This window comes from Cryptomeria japonica, chromosome 7, assembly GCF_030272615.1.
Source record: "Cryptomeria japonica chromosome 7, Sugi_1.0, whole genome shotgun sequence".
NCBI lineage: Eukaryota > Viridiplantae > Streptophyta > Pinopsida > Cupressales > Cupressaceae > Cryptomeria > Cryptomeria japonica.
Window position 1 is genome coordinate 261,031,261 of NC_081411.1, and position 13,754 is coordinate 261,045,014.

Genomic DNA, 13,754 nt, shown 5'->3' on the forward strand with positions numbered 1-13,754 from the left:
AAGAATTTGTACCCTTCAAAGAGAGGTCACAAGTTCCAATCCAAGAGGGGGTAAGGTATGTACTCATTCTTAGGACGGCTAGGTGCTTCCGGCAAGGAATATGTGATAGTTCCATATTACTATAAGCCATTTGTAGACCTATATGCATATCACTCAATATCATGGACTATAAAAGAATCTTTATGATGTTTTCTCTTTTAGCTACCATTCGGTATCATGAACTGTAAAAGAATACGTGTGATGTTTTCTCTTTCAGCTACCACTCGATATCATGGACTATAAAAGAATCTTTGTGATGTTTTCTCTTTCAACTACTTTTGGTATCATGGACTATAAAAGAATCTTTGTGATGTCTTCTCTTTCACCTATTTTTGTTAGTTGTTATTATTTGTAATGTTGCTTAGATTGAGTAAAAAAACGTATATGTAAAGAGATAGGTATTATGTAATGAGTGCATTATGGAAATAAATTTTAAGTTTTAAAAAACTAATAAGTTATTTTTAAATTTGGTAACAACAATAGGTTACAAAGCATAATAAAGAAAGTATTGGAGTATATTGTCATTTTAAATGTCTAACAATAAGAGGTTGTGATTATTTTTAGATGATTTTAATGTCTTTTTCTTAGTAGAGATATGCATTGTCTTACATGCAAGTATTTCATTGGTAATTAAGGGTTAGGAAGATTGTGCAGATATGTCAAATGATGAACCTTGCTCTTTTGAATATTATACTCTTTTTAACATAGAGACAAGGACAACTATGCAAGTAAGGTAGCCTATAACCTACTCTCATATCAAAATTCATAGGGAAACAATTAAAGATCATGTCTAACAACCATAATAGTATCTAATGCCCTTTGAATCTTCCTACACATTTTTCATATGGTGTAGAAACCTTGTCAACCTTTACTTGCATGGGAATTATTTATTCAATGTGTGAGTGGTGTGTTATCTTTGTATCTACCTACAACCTAGTCTGGATCTAAAATTATTCTTAATCCTACTTTGTTTCCTCTTCTCCATCTAAATTTAAATCTTGTCTTACATTCCTAGGTGATTCTTAGAGGAGGTAGCCACTAAAATATAGTTAACAAGGACCTTCACATTTGTTAAGCATGTTTCAAGGCTAGATCCAAGGTGCTTATTGGAATCTAAGTGTTTCATATCTACTAACAAAAACTCAACTTGAGCTCAAAGTGTTTATATCGTCTACTTACTTGAACTCTTATGTCTAAAATTTAATCCCATTTCATATTTCTAGACCCAAGAATGGGAATGTTACAATTGATCTAATTCTTGTACATGTATGTTAAGAAATTAAAGTCTTGTGTTTAATGTATCATATGTTATCTTGTGGACTTGGAGCTATATTAAATTCCATCTATTAAGAACTTTGTATTTATTTGGAGAAAACCCTTCCAGGTAAAAGAAACCTTATACCAAAAAAGTCATATATGTATTATCTTAAAACAAGAATAAAATACAATCACTTCCTTCTTCCATCCAAACTAATAGCATGTATATACTCATGCAACCTCACATTTTTACCACCTCAAGAACCTATTATATATAAAATGATACACAAGAATCTAACATTGGAACAAGTATAACATCCATACTTATGCAATTTTCAATGCCTCATTTTGGGCCCCTCCAACATGCTAAACCTAGCCTCTTACATGACTCTCAACAACCTCTTACAAATCTTTCATAATTGGCTAAAGTCAATACCACTATTTTAGGCACCTACTTTGTCATACAATCCCTATAAGTTAGGGTATATTCTTACAAAATGTCATAGACTAATTTAATAGCTACACAAAAATTCTCCTATACATGTCATAACTCCCCAAAAAAATATTACAATATGGACACCAAAATTGAGCTTAGCACCTCATATACATGTACTATAATTGATAAACAATAATTAAATATTACTTAGGCTAATGGATCCCATATCTCTTAGAATACATTTATAAATTATATCTTAGAATAATTAAATGCATAGTTTATAAGGTTCATGGAACTTTAATTCTAAAATTCTTCCACTTGACATCACACCTTTGTAAAGTGGTGGATTGGGGTTCACTAGTCTAAACATGAAAATTAGGAATCAAACCCATTCACATTAACTCACACTGAGGAAATAATCAATAAGTCCAACTACAAACCCTTGGGAGAGATGGGCACAATGATCAATTACTTCCTTGATGTGCTTCTATATGAATTGATAAGATAGAATGATGAAATGCAAGAACTAAGTCAGATAAAGATGTAAAATTGATAGTATTCAAATAAACAGTAAGCTACATAATAGATATACAGAATCTAAGAACGGATCTAGAAATAAGGAGTAGAAAGAAACCTATGTCTACAATTTGAGCCTGAAAGTGTTGGGCTATGTGGCTAGGCTTCCTAGTCCTGAACCTGTGTCTAATGCAAGTATTGGGAACAAATTTGAGATCAAGATGTCACTTATAGTATCTCCTTAAATTTTGCGACAATTCAAACTTGTTTGAAATGTCTAGGGTTTTTACTTCTTCAAAATCTGGATCTCTTTCTCTCAATCTAGATACTTTCTGAATTTGTAATCCATCTCTGTCGAATTTGAAACTTGCACACACAACAGAGGAAAATGGTGTTGGGTGTATAGGATTTTTCCCAGGTCAAACCTCAAGTTAGAATTCACCTTATAATGGTAATAAATAAAAAAGAGAGCTTACCCTTGCACATGTTTATATACATACATACATATATGTATTATATATTATATGTTATATTATATATTATATATATTCTAACGTACAATATATTATATTTTTGTGTTTTTTAAATGCTCTCTGTAAATGAATATCTGTCAATAATAGATAATCGTTTAGGCTTAAGTTTTACCATGGCAGCATGTATTTTCTCCCAACCCAAGTAAAAATTCAAAGTAGTTTTTCACTTTTTGGGCAAAGAAAAAATGTTTTTTTTGTTTGTTTGTTTTTTTTTTCGTTTTTTTTTCACATCGCCACTTTTTGGTCTAACATGATTGTGCACATACCCACCTATCAAAAAGGATGAAAAATCAAGCCAACCGAGTAGATGAGGTGGAAGGCAAGGGGTTATCTCCAATTCGACTTAAAGTGGAGGCGTCATGTGACATGGAATTGCATAGGGTGCAATTTACAATGTTACAGACTCATTTTTAAAGATAAATTTTCTCAAATATTCATGTTGAACTCACATCCAACCAAGGTGTAGGCTCCTTAGAATTTCCTATTGAAAACCTCATCAGGTGTAATCATTTCAACACATGTCTCTAATCATAAGAGAACTCCAAGCCTAACCTATCTTTAGCCAATTTACATATTTAATTGTTATTGTGAAGAAGAAAGATGATACTAGATGTGAATGTGCATTGATTATAGGGATTTTATAAAAAGAATATAGCATAAAAATAAATATCCTATTCTAAGGATAGATGAGCTCATAAATTTAAATCACATTAAGTTGTGTACTTCTCCAAAATTTATTTGAGATTAGGGTAACATCAAATCAACTTAGTAGATAAAGATGTTGACAAGGCAACTTTTTGGTGTCACTATGGGCATTTTAAGTTTTTGGTCATAACTTTTAGTCCCACCAATGTTGCAACCTATAATGTCCCCTTTTGGGATTGCCCTAAATCTTTCCCTTACTATTATCAAGTTTGTTGGCTTGCTCTCTTTATTATTCTGAAATTAGTTATGAAGTTTGATGCTCCCTCAAATAGATCTATTGGTATTCTTCTTGGTTCCATCCTTCTTCAAATGATGTCTCCTTCACTTTATACCCTTCATGGAGAAAATGGGTCACATCCTTTGGTTATGAAAAGATACATCTATTTGGAAATAACTATTGCCCTTTCATCTCTTATTTAGTCTTCGCCTATCTCTCACTTCTCAAATCTATCTTTATTCCTTTTAAAATATGCATATATCCCACTTTAGATGTACATATCTTCTTCTAGATCTGCATATCCTATTTTCTTCTTCCCTTCTTAAATCTTATTTTTAGATCCCTCTATATACTTTTTCTCTAAATCTTCTCTATATCACCTCTAATTCCACTTTAGTCCCTTGCACTCCATTTGATCCTGCTTCCCCTTTATATCTTCCAATGAGAGGAAGAGGTCAAACCCCTTCATCATGTCTACCTTTTGGGAAGAGTCGCTACATTTCATGATTAGCACCCTTTGAAAGAGTAAAAACCTTCATAATTTCTACCCTTTGAAAGAATCACTTTCCCATTTACTTCCCATTCATTTCTTCTTCCCTTAATCCTTTCTTGATTCATATGATCCATTATTTCTTCTTTCCTCCACATATCCCGCTTCAAGTGAAGTTCTCTTCTCTCTTTTATATCTCATGTTTGAAGGAGTCACAACTTTTCATTTCATGTCTTTTGATCATTCATTAAACTTAACTAAATTATAATTATTTTTATTTTTATTCAGTTATATTTTAATTTTATTATTAGTATTTATTATTAAATCCTATTTTAAAATGGGGACATTAGACAACCACTTTCCAATTGTACGTGGATCATGCATTTAGTAAAAACTTCAAAAAATTGTGCCAATATTTTTTTTATGATATCTTGATATATATTAAAATATGCAAGAAGCAATTGAAATATCTAGATATAGTTTTGGGTATTTTGGAGTACTATTTTTATTTGAAAATTTGTGCAAATGTGATTTTGATTTGGAGAAGATTTTGTATTTGGTACATGTCCTAGGCGTTGGGAAATAAATGGGTTCAATACCAAAGATTGTGAAAATTAATCTCTATCTAATAAACTAATCAAATGATGAGATTCAAGGCTTGGATAGCAACAACATGAAAATCTAAAACTCATATGCAGATTTGAAAATTATGTTGCCTTAATTGTGGAAAATCCATGATTAGATCCTTCTTCTTTATGATGCCAAAAATAACTTGTTAACCATGCTTAATGAACCTATCTTATGTGGACTTATAACATAAATAAATAATGTTTAACATCAACATAAGATAGTAGCAATAAGGCATAAATCAACAACATAACATCCACAAATAACACAAGATTGACGTGGAGAAACCCTTGTGGGAAAAGAATCCACCAAGAAGAGAGGACAAGTTTGTAATAACAACAATAAAAGTTCTTACAATACAATCACTTTCATTCTCCATTTTACTCAACCATAGAAACACCTATGCACATGTAAAAAACCTTCTTATGCCTCCCCTCCATCCTCTATTCCTATAGATAAAACTACATTCAACTATTCCACATTATGTTCTACAACCAAAAGGTTGAATTTATAGAATGGTAAGAGCTTCAAACCACCAATAAAGGTTCCTAGAGAAAATTCTTCATTCCTTAGGATCACAACCCTTGGAATGCCTCCATGGAACTTGAAAAGACATTATTTTAGCTTTGAAAATGTTCCTTCCTACATGGATACTTATACTTGCAAGATAAACAATACATTAAATGTAATAAATGACCAAAAGCCAAGAAACACCTATTGCATCTTCCATGCTTGCACTTGGAGAAGCCCATAGGTCACTATTTTTATACTTTTCTTAATTCATTAAATATTGATGCAGGAGCATCCCTAGTTCAAGGCAATCTTGCATCACCCAAAAATATTTCCTTTCAATTTCTTTTTAGCAGTTTTGTTTCTAAGGGTTACCAGATACCTTGGCATTGATCATTTCTCTTGCAAAGTTGGATTTGAACTTCATTCTTGTTCTGGATCCGCATTTCCTTTGGATCTCTTTCCTGCAAGTTATCACTTCTAGATTGGCTGGCAATTTTCTGTTTCTCTCCCGGATGCTTGAGCTTAATGGCTAGTTGGTGTTCCCAGATCTTGCGAAGCGATTCCTTGATTTTTGAAGTTGACTTAATCATGTGTGGGATGATCTTCGATGCCCGACTAACCCTCTTGTTGGTCCATGCTTCTTGGTGATTCTTTTTCAGAGGATTTTCATCTCATCTTTGGGTCAACCGATCTACACATTTTATTTTCCTTTCTTTGGGGAATGTGAACTTTCCTAGCTGACCTGGATGTTCCCGAATGCTATATAATGATGTATTTGATCATAGTAGATTCAGTATTTCAGATTAAAGTAGTAGATGTAATTTGAATCCGATGTTTTCTTTCAGATTGATGCATGTGGATGTATCTCTGTAATAGGGGCAGTTGCCTGCATGGTAAGCTGAATGTTATTGGCAGTTGCATTTGAATCAATGAATTGATCTACGCCCTGATCTGGCAATCTCTCTCTCTCTCTCTCTCTCTCTCTCTCTCTCTCTCTCTCTCTCTCTCTCTCCTCGATCCTCTCTCTCTCTCTCTCTCATCTCTCTCTCTCCTCTCCTCTCTCTCTCTTCTCTCTCCTCTCATCTCTCTCTCTTCTCTCTCATCTCTCTCTCTCTCTCTCTCTCTCTGTTTCCCGAATGCTATATAATGATGTATTTTGATCATAGTAGATTCAGTATTTTAGATTAAAGCAGTAGATTGTAATTTGAATCCGATGTTTTCTTTCAGATTGATGCATGTGGATGTATCTCTGTAATAGGGCAGTTGCCTGCATGTAAGCTGAATGTTATTGGCAGTTGCATTTGAATCAATGAATTGATCTACGCCTGATCTGGCAATCTCTCTCTCTCTCTCTCTCTCTCTCTCTCTCTCTCTCATCTCTCTCTCTCTCTCTCTCTCTCTCTCTCTCTCTCTCTCTCTCTCTCTTTCTCTCTCTCTCACATGTTGTATTATGTTGTTTTGATCTTGTTGCATAGAATGGACTTCCTCTTTGGGGATCCTCCTATCCATGGTTGCACCAGTGGTATCAGAGTGAAGGTTCCTCCTATTGAATTTTGTTGTACGGGTGGCAGATTGCGGATCCGACTTGCAGTTGCAGAGGAATTGTTCCTATAGCTCGAAAAGGTAATGTGAGAGGTGGAAACCGGAGAGATGTTGATTTGTGGTGATGAACATGTTGAGCCAGATCGTGGCTTGGTTGGATGTTGTTGAGACCACACAAAGAAGAGGTCAACATATTGAGGACATATGTGATGAAGAAGAAGAGAATAATGCTAAACCAAAAGATGGAGGTCAAACAGAGTTGGTGCAAGATGATGAAAGATCGATTAGAGCTTTGACAAATGTGAATAGTAAACCGCACTTTAACCCACCACAGTATAGTGGTAAGTTTGATTTGGATGATTTGATAGATTGGATTACCGAGATGGAGAAATACTTTAATTTCAAGGGTACCGGTGAAGAGAAGAAGGTGGAATTTGCTTGCACAAAGTTGAAGGGACATACTTCCTTGTGGTGGGAACATTTGTAGACTAATAGACAGAGGAAAGGAAAGGACAAAATTAAATCTTGGGATCGGATGGTGAGTAAGTTGAAGGCAAAGTTTTTATCGGCAGATTATCAAGTCAATTTGTTCCTGAGATTGTAGAATTTGAAGCAAAAAGAATCTAGTGTGAAGGAGTACACTGAGGAGTTCTAGAAGTTGAATATCAAGTCCAGACATGCTAAAGATGAAGACGAGTAGATTGCAAGGTATGTTAATGGTTTAAGAATGTCTATACAAGATAAGATTTGTATGGTGAAATTGCAGAGTGTGGAAGAAGCTTATCAGTGTGCCCTAAAAGCTGAAGAAAGATTGAATAAGAGGCATGAGCAAAGACAAAGAGGAAGAGGCGGAAGATTTCAGAGAGGTAGATCCTTTAGTGAAGGTGGCAGATCCTTTTCAGAACAAAATAAAGGCAAGGCAGAAGATAAGAGTGATGAAAATTAAAACAGGGGGAATGAAGGAAATTACTACCGGAATGGTGGACAATGTGGTTACCAGAATGAGAGTTTTAAGAGAGATGATATGAGAAAGTTTACTGGAACCTGTTTCAAGTGTGGTGGAGAAGGACACCGAGCTTGGAAGAACCACTTTTGCAGAAGAGCCTACTAGATCGTTGAACAAAATGAAGGATGGTGAAGCTTTGATGATAAGAAGAGCCCTATGCCAGAATTAGATAGATGAGGAACCGTTGCAGAGGAAGAATTTGTTCTAGACAAGATGTAAGGTGGAAGGTAAGTGTTGTAAGGTTATTATTGATAGGGTCAGTTCAAATAATTTGGCCTCGGAGGAGATGGTGAATAAATTGAACTTGTAGAGGTTGAAACACCCTAAACCCTACCAGATAGCATGGATTTGGGATGATGATAAGATCTTGGTAAGTGAGCAATGTTTGGTTAAGTTTAAGATAGGAGAATACTATGATGAAGTTCTGTGTGATATTATGCCTATGGATGTTTGCCATGTTTTATTAGGAAGGCCCTGGCAGTATGATAGATAGGCTATGCATGATGGGAGAAGGAATATCTATACTATTGTTGCAAATGGAAGGAAGAAAACTTTGTTGCCTCTGGAGGAACCCCTGAGAATTGAGATATGCACGAGTGTCAGAATCTATTTGGTCAATGGGAGAAAGTTTCTGGATGGCTTGAAGAGTGAAAATGTGTGTTATGCCTTAATACCTAAGGAACTTGATTTGAAACTAGAGGAAGAACAACAAGAGGAGATAAAAGACTTGATGATAGAGTATGAAGACATCCTTTTAGATAATTTACCTAATGGATTACCCCTTGTGAGAAGCATAAGTCATTGCATGGATTTGATTCCCAGAGCTAGTTTACCTAATAAGGTAGCATATCAGATGACACTGATAGAGAATGAAGAGTTGAATAGGAAAGTGCAAGAGTTGTTGAGGAATGGTCTGATCAAAGAAAGCCCAAGCCCTTGTGTATTACATGTTGTGTTGGCACTGAAGAAGAATGGAGAATGGAGGATGTGTATCGATTCAAGAGCAATAAACTGGATTACAGTGAAGTACAAATTTCCTTTGCCCAGGATGGATGACATAATGGACTGCTTGAGTGGAGCTAGATATTTCATAAAGATTGATTTGAAGAATGGATATCATCATATTAGAATCAGAGAAGGTGATAAATGGAAGACATCATTTAAGACAAATGAAGGATTGTGTGAGTGGTTGGTAATGCCCTTTGGATTGACTAATGCACCGTGTACTTTTATGAGATTGATGAATGAGGTATTGAAGAAATTATTGGGTAAGTTTGTGATAGTATATTTAGATGACATTCTGATTTTTTAGTAAGACAAGAGAGGAACATTTTTTGCATATGAGACAAGTTTTGTAGAGACTGAGAGAAGAGAAGTTGTTGATTAATCTGAAAAAGTGGAGTTTCATGAAGGAGGAGATTTTATACCTGGGTTTTGTGATATCTGCGGATGGACTAAAGATGGACCTTGAGAAAGTGAAAGCAATTATTAAATGACCTACACTGGAGAGTATTGGAGAGGTGATGCAGGAGCACCGGTCTAGTTCTTACCAGTTGGGCAATTTTCAATGGAATTGCTTAAGAGCATGGCATTTCTTCATGTTTGAGTGTTTAGCATTGTGGTTTTGGGTTTATTCCCTTGTGTTCATGGTCATTATCATGTTTGAGTTTCATAGCTTTTTTCTTTGTTTTCGGTAAGATGTGGATTCTGGTATTGTCCCGGTTGGTGTGTTCTTACCAATTAGCCTGACTATATGTTGAGCGAAGATGATTTCGAGTTGTGGTTGACCTTCATGACTTGTGGATCATTTGAGGTGTTGCTTTGGGCCTTAGCCGGTATTCATGGAGGTTTATACATCATTTTCTCTGTCAGCCAATGGTTATGTGATAGGCAGGTGCTCCCAGACCCATATCTGGAGAACTGTTATCCCTGCTGATAATCCAATCGATCCTTGGTACACAACTCGGTGCAGGTCATAATACAAGTGGGCCAACATACATGATCCCCAAGTGAATCAAGTCCCCTGTATCACTAACTGTTCAAGAAGATGACCCCATCCAATAAATAATCCCTTTGACCTATGATCAGGACAAAAGGAAATCCCTGACGAATCCGACAAGCACAATAGGTAGTGTGGTGTAACCTATCTCTAGCATCTCCTACCAAGGAATGTCATATCCACCAATCTCATCATCATCGAATACTCTGTGAAGTGCATTTGTCCCACCCTTCTCACTAAGAAAATAATACACCAACTCGCCCATCACGGGGATGCGCAGTATCTGGTACACATCCTTAGGTGTCACCGTCATCTCGCCAGTCAGTAGGTGGAAAGTATTGTGCTCACTATGCCAATGCTCCGCTAGTGTTGTTGATAATCCCTGGTTAATCAAAGATCGGGGCATATCGAGAAGGGAAGATAAACCACACCTATCGATGTGGTCTCGCTCCACCACGCTAAGGCAATGTATCAGCATCCATGTCTTTGGGAAGCACTCCTGAGACTGGAGAACACTAAAGTACTTCTGCATTCAAATCATATCATCATATTAGTATCTTGATTTCTCTATCTATCAAATCAATCTATCTATCGATCTATCTTGCTCACTTGAGATTTCTATCAAATCTCATTGAGCCCCTATCAATGAAGTTCATCTATCATGAGGTCATTATCAATCTTATCTCATCTGGCATGCAAATCGAGATAATTGAAACTGATCACCAAATTTCATCAATCAGGAGTATCTAATTTTATCTACCTAATAGAATCTATCTTAGCCTATCGACACTGAAATCAAAAATCAAATCAAATTGATAGCATTTCATCGCTTTTATCAAAAAATAGTGACGTTTGGGGTGTCAGAGGAGCAACAAATTTTTTTATCAAAATCAAATAATTAATCACCGACAAAATCCAAAATCGAAACATTGAGTCATCAAATTCAACAATTAAAAAATCCAACATCGCAAAGTCATCAAAAATCAAATCAATAATCCAATAATCAAAAAATTAATTCAAATAATCCCTCATTGCAAAATCGGAAAATAAAAAAAATAAAAAACAAAAAATCATCACAATCGGCTAGCAGGACGGCAGCGCTAGCCGCGACGCCCGTCGTGGCGCTAGCAGTTCCCACTGCGGTGGCTGCAGCGCCCGCCATGCTCTCATTGGCGTCGATGGCGTCGGCAACGGCACCAAGGCGCCAACACCGTTTCCCCCAAAATGAAAATATTAAATATTTTTTTAAAAAGTGCAAAAATTTTGAATTTTTTTTTAATGCGAATTTTTTTCAAAAAACTGTCAAAAACCCATTTTGAAACGTGAAATACCCAATTCAAAAATGTTTTTTTTTTTCAAAACCCATGTGGTGAAAATGGAGAAAAACATTTTTTTTCTAAAACTAGCTAATTTTTTCAAAATTCAAACTAAAAATTGACAAAGCTGGGTTTTCTCAGAGCACGTACTAGTGGACCATAGGCTGCGAGACGCTCATGTCGTCGGACTCGCTCGAATTATGTGTTGGTGGTAGGGGATCATCATTTTCCTCTTCCAAAGCAAATTTTCACACAACTCAACTGCACAAATGAAGAGTGGTAAAAGGAAATTCACCTTTTAAAACTCAAGGTGGGGCATTTAAGTGGGATTTTTATTCCACTATTTTTTCATCAATTCATCAACTAATCAGCCTGACAGGGCATCATTTTCAAATTTCTTATCGGAAAATGAATCAGATCAACTTTTAAAATATCTAAAAATCATAAAAAATCGTAAAACTTTTCAAAACTATCAAAAAAATTAAAAAATTGCGAAAAAATCAAAAACATTGAAAAATTATCCGATTCATCACCCGAGGAGGCATCCTCACATCTTAATCTGTAAATCAACATCTGGGGCATCATATCGAGATTTATCATCTCAAAATTGAAACCGCATCAAATATGCATCATATCGATATTTATCATCTCAAATCGAATCAGTATCATATCGAAACCGAATTCACATCGAAATCAAGATCGAATCTGTGTCCTATCGAGACCAATATCAACAACATCATCAATCATTTTTTTCTTTGAACCAACGCGTCATCACACATCGCTTCAAAAAGGGGCAAAATGCATACACCTAAAGATGGTCTGAAGATAATTAATTAAATACGCATTTATTTAATTAATCCCCCTTCCCATTTAATTGAATTCACATGCAATTTGATTAATTTTTCTATTCATCTACTAGTAAATAAAACTACATGATTTATTTATATAGTTCATTTCATATCCCCTTTTGATTAATTAATCCTCTCCCCATTTAAATTCATTCTTCTAATCTCATAATTAATTAAAACAAATCAAATCATGATTAGTTGAGATTAATTATCTTTTTCTAAATATTTGAATTTCTAAATTCAAATTGAGCACATGGCTCCTAACTTTTAACCACCTAACCTAACCAGCCCCTAACCTAACCCATTCTATCTAATCCTAGGGTCTAACTAACCCTATCCTCTTGCACATTCTAACCTCTTTTATCCTAACCTCTTATGGGTTGGATATTCTCCCCTTGGGACACATGGCACTTTTTCCACATGTCTCCTCCCTTGGACACTTTCCCTCTCATGAGAAAGGCTCCTTGACACTTGTCACCACAGAAATGACAAGTGTCCCTTCCTCCAACCTCTTCTCCAACTTCTCCAATCTTGACCCTTGATATCTTCAGATTGAATCTGGACCGTTGATTCCTGTCACCTCATCTTTGGCCTTGGAATTCCTATAAATACCCCTCATTTTGGAGTAATAAAGATCCCTTGCATTCGTAGTTTTAGCATCATTACTATAGGCAATTTTATTTCAAGCATCTAGCATAATTATCATTTTAGATTAATCATGCATACAATCATGCATTTCATATCATTTTCTTAATCATGAAGTAGCTACTCAACTCTTGAGTTGCCACTTTGGAGGTTATTTCTCCACTGAGAGCCAACAATTCTTCAACCTTAAAGGTCCTCAAGAATAGAGGAGGATGGGACATCTCAAAGAAGTATTTGGTTTGCATTTGTTTAGCTTTCTATTTGCTTCGTAATTTCATTATATTGTCTCATCTATGTGTATATTTGCTTACATTGAACCATATTTTTAGCATCACAACAATCTTAAGATATTACAATGCATAGATCAAAACATACTTCATCCAACTTAATACAAAATCTGAAAATTATATCTCAGAAGTATATAAAATAATTTGTACTATCCCCTTTTTTAGTGCCTAACTTTCTTAATAGGGAAACATTTTCTACGAATGACTTTCATGGGAATGCATTTGACTCATAAAAAATCAAAATACCCGAAAGTATTGTAACGGTCAAAAATCAACTTTCTGGCTTGCAATGCTGATACATATTTATAAGTTCTTTGGTAGGGTCGCAACCTCCTTGCAAAGGGAAAACACCTTGAACAACTGGAATTCCTTCACAGGTCAGATTTGTTCAAAAAACAACACTGCAACACCTCCTTCATCATATAGGTTCCTTCCTCAACTTGTCAAGATTCTTCATCAAAAGAGTTCAAATCTGCTTCATCTCTACTAAAAATTCTTTAGTTCTTCTTTAATTCTTCTTCAAATAATGCACATTGGTGTAGAGATCTCAGAGTCGCCACTTACAACTTGTGAGGTATTACAAAATAATCATGAAATATGGACACATCTAGATAAAACTTACATTGAAAGATGAATGATAATAGATTATCCAACAACATTCATGAGAATTGACTCATTTGACAAGGAGTTGGAATATTACAAGCTCATGAATCTGTGCAAGTTCCCCAGTAGAGTCGTCATTTTTCGTTGGTGCCCTAGAATGGGGTTTACATTGCAC